Source organism: Aplysia californica, unplaced genomic scaffold (assembly GCF_000002075.1).
Source record: "Aplysia californica isolate F4 #8 unplaced genomic scaffold, AplCal3.0 scaffold00243, whole genome shotgun sequence".
Classification (NCBI taxonomy): Eukaryota; Metazoa; Mollusca; class Gastropoda; order Aplysiida; family Aplysiidae; genus Aplysia; species Aplysia californica.
The window spans coordinates 800,194-804,365 of NW_004797513.1; positions in this window are offsets into that span (position 1 = coordinate 800,194).

Sequence of the window (4,172 nt, forward strand, 5' to 3'; positions counted from 1 at the left end):
TGTTATTCTCTTATAATACCTCTAATCTTCGGCACTTATATGACTTTACTGCGTTGCAAATGCCGTAAAACTCTTATTAAAACTAAAAAAACCTTCTATTGTTACAGCTATCCAACCTAGAAACTCGGACACGATCCCATGCCCCATACAGCGGTCGCCCCATCAAGCTGTACAGAATAAACGCGGCGTTATTAATAAATCAAATCATCCGCGAGGCACGGAGTTAATAACGAGGAAAGGCTTTTGATCTCGAGAGGGGGGATTACATCGCTGGGAAAGTGGTGCGTTAGCAAAAAAAAGTGTTTATTAAGCCTCTGTCATGTTTAATTATACATGTTTTGACGCTTCTATATACATAGTTTGAGAAGTAACGAGCCACACATCGATGCAATAACGGTCATAATCATATCTATAGTGTAGGAAAGTAGCAAGACAGACAGACATAGAAACAACAGAGGGAAAGGAAAGAAATGGGATGGCCTACCAGGGGGAGGGGGGGTGTTCCAACCACCCATCGACCTGGTCTACATAATTTAGGAAGCTGGATGCACCCTTAGGGCTAAGAAAGATGCAGTGTCTCAGCAGAAAGACGGATGGATACACATTCAAACCTTTCAAAGACAGCCATCCGTTGTTGAGAAAAAAGGTTTTGTCTTAGGTAGTGCCATTATGCTATAAAAAAGTGTTTATTAAGCCTCTGCCATGTTTAATTATGCATGTTATAACGCGTCTATATACATAGTTTGAGGAGTAACGAGACGAACATCGACGCAATAACGGTCCTATCTATAGTGGAGGAAAGTAGCAAGACTGACAGACAGAAACAACAGAGGGAAAGGAAAGAAGTGGGGTCTACCATGGGTGCTCTCCGTTTTAGTAAGTGTTTTACGTCACTATCAACACAATACGGTAACATAAATGCCGAAGATTAGAGATGCTACAAGAGAGTAACAAACATTAAAAAGGAGGAGGGGAGATAAGGATGACAGATGTTTGATAGGAAAGAAGGAGCAGACCACACCAGAGCACTCGCCAACCACCCACCGGGTGCCCTCCAACCTGCCGTCGCCTTAGTTTACATGATGTAGGAAGCGGGCTGTACCCTTAGGGATAAGAAGGATACAACATCTCAGGAGGAAGACAGATGGATACACATTCAAACCTGTCAAAGATAGCAAATCTTTGTTGAGAAAAAAGGTGGTTGTCTTAGACAGGTAGATGTCTTCTATAGTGTGTAGAAAAACGCAAGGGAAAAAGTGGGAAGTGGTCATTTGTATAGGTGCTTGTATTGGACAGGTGGTCGTTGGAGCAAGTTTGACAGTAATCATTACTAAATACATTCCCACAGAAGAATTGAAGACGTGTCTTCTACATGTAATGACAAAGAACCTAACCATCACAACAGAGAGTCTGATAAAGTCCCCGCCAGAGACGGACCCTGTGGGAGATGTCACACAAGTACAGATATTATAATGAAAAGTTCGAGTATACGTAAACATGTTCGGTAACCACGACATTGTACAAGTTTTACGCTCTTTTCAATACCCTAAGGTTATTTAAAACGAGGAACATCAACATTTAACGTCAATGTTTTACCGCACCAAGCCAAATAGACTTTGAGCCAAAAAAAAACACTCCAAAGCAACCAAAGTCCAGAACACCGGGTGTGTCCAGTAAAAACCTAGACCCCCCCCTACACCAAAAAATAAACAACAAAAAACAAAACAAAACGACAACAACAAAGGAAGTACAAACGAAAGAGGAAGTGACAGACACAATAAGGTCAACGGGCAGTTAATCTTTGTGTGCTCTGCTGTGTGACATTCCCCACTATGGTGAGATTCAACAAACATTACCACAGTAAAAAATATGCTCTGGTTTGGCTCCGAGTGGCCTTTAAGAGAGTTGGTTGAAAAAGAATTGTTGTCGTTGTTGTTATTGTTGTTGTTGTTGCTGTTGTTGTTGTTGCTTCTGCTGCTGTTTTTTTTTTTTTTTTTTTAGATGTATGCGTTTTACATCCCCATCGACACATATAAGATAATTTACGAAATAAGCTTTGATCCTGCCTTTCAAGGCCAATCTGGTTTTTTTATGCGGGAGATGGCGAGATGCTGAGAGGTTAACACTGTCTCAGAAGGAAGACGGAGATACTAGAAAAAAAACAACACTCCCACGATAGAATCGGACTTCTGAGTGCGACAGCAGAGTCTGACAGTGTCTGACAAAGTCTCTTATTATGACGGCGTACGCTGTGAGAGACATCTTCAGGACAAACCCATAATCATTTCGTCAGCCAGATTTTCAAATTATGTACTAGATCTAGCCCAAAATTGTTATTATATATTTATGGCAGTTTGTTAATCTGTTGTATTGATCGCATAATATGCTGAAGAAAATATTTTGTCGAAATTCAATTATTCAATGATGAAAAAAAAGGAAGAACAAATATTTAATGCAGGTACACTTGTGTAAAGAATGAAACAGGTTTTTTTTACCTCGCTTATGAACAATTTTGCTTTGTGGGCTTTAAAGATTGTTGACCTGCATGCTGAGGAAATTCCTAAAGGACTTCAACGTTAATTCCCTTGAAATGGGAGAGAGTCTAGCTCCTGACAGACCCAGCTGGAGAGCAGCGATCACAAAGCGCGACAAATCACACGAGGCTTCACGAATTAGAAACGCCGAAGCCAAGAGAGAGGCCAGCAAGCTGCGTACACCCACAAGTGGAAATGAAGCTTTTAGATGGAAATGAATCTTTTAGATGTTCAAAACGTGGCAAACTCTTCAAACTCGTCTCACCGGCCTATGCGGAAGCCACACATTATCATCTTAATCCTTATTTCTCGTTGTTGTTGTGGTTTTTTGTGTGGATATAATACAACATTCTAAAGAACTTCGTCACATAAAATAGTAAGCTTTGGTTTTTAAATGGATAAAGGTAAATTTCGATTTCCTATTCTTAAAACAAGTTGAAAGCGTCTTTCCGGGTATAAGATGACATTTTGAAGAGCTCCCCCCTCGCCCACCCCATCCTCCAAATCAAATAAATTACTCGAAAGCATCGTTCACCCACCACGTCATAGGATCCCAAACATGGCCACACAAAGAGCGGAGACCCCGGATGAGTGTAGAAGGTCAATTGAGTCTAAAATGGAGGGCTAAAGTTTACTTTTATAGCTACATAATGTAATCTGTATATGAGGCACAAGACGACATTCAAGAGAATTTAGCCACATTTATTTAAATAACGGTATTCATTGATTTTCAAAAGGGAAAATATTAAAATTCGACGCCAGCTCCATCGTCGCCCATTATTAAAATAAGCTGAAAGCGTCTTTCGCCCAAGATGTCACTGCAACCCACACGTGGCTCTTCAAAGAAAGAAACAATGCAAAACAAAACAAAAAAACAAAACAAAAACAGATGCAGATCCCAGATGTGATCAGAAGGTCAAGTAAGTTCTCAATGGAGGGCTACAGTTTACTGTTACAGTTTTATGATATGATCTGTACCGCTACGTGATATAATCTGCAAGCGAGCAACAAGACGCTATTCTGAAGAACGTAGCCACCTCTGACCACCTTTGATCATAATGACCTTTGACGACACTTCTACGCGCCTCGCTGGCTCTTACTAGTTATAATATTATTCCCCGACGGATTTCACACAATAGGAGATATGAGTTTTTTTTCATTTGTGTTTTAATGTACAGGTACTTATTTTTCACCTGTGTCATATATTGTTTCATTGGGAAATACTATAGGTTATACAGAATCTTATGAGCCACAAAAAGTATATTTTGAAAATTTTGTCATTTAGAATAAGGTTTGTGCACGGCTGCAACGATATGGACGTGAAAGAAAAGACACCGACTATAAAAAGTAAAACCAAACCGCGCTTCAAATTAACGCGAGGGAAAAATAACCAGCTTGAGTCTCATACGCTCATATTATGACCTAATGTAGCTGGAAGCGCTGTAAAACTCTTACCTAAACAAATGTAATGTAGGTGAGTGCTAGATTATTTGAGGTATTTGACCTGAGCAGGTCGAGGCGGGAGGGGACCTGGTCGGTCGATAGTAGTTGGCGCCTTCCTCCACTGTTTGACACGATCACGATCTAACTTGGGTAAACATCTCGGCCACATTGACTGGTGGACACGGGGGTCGGGGG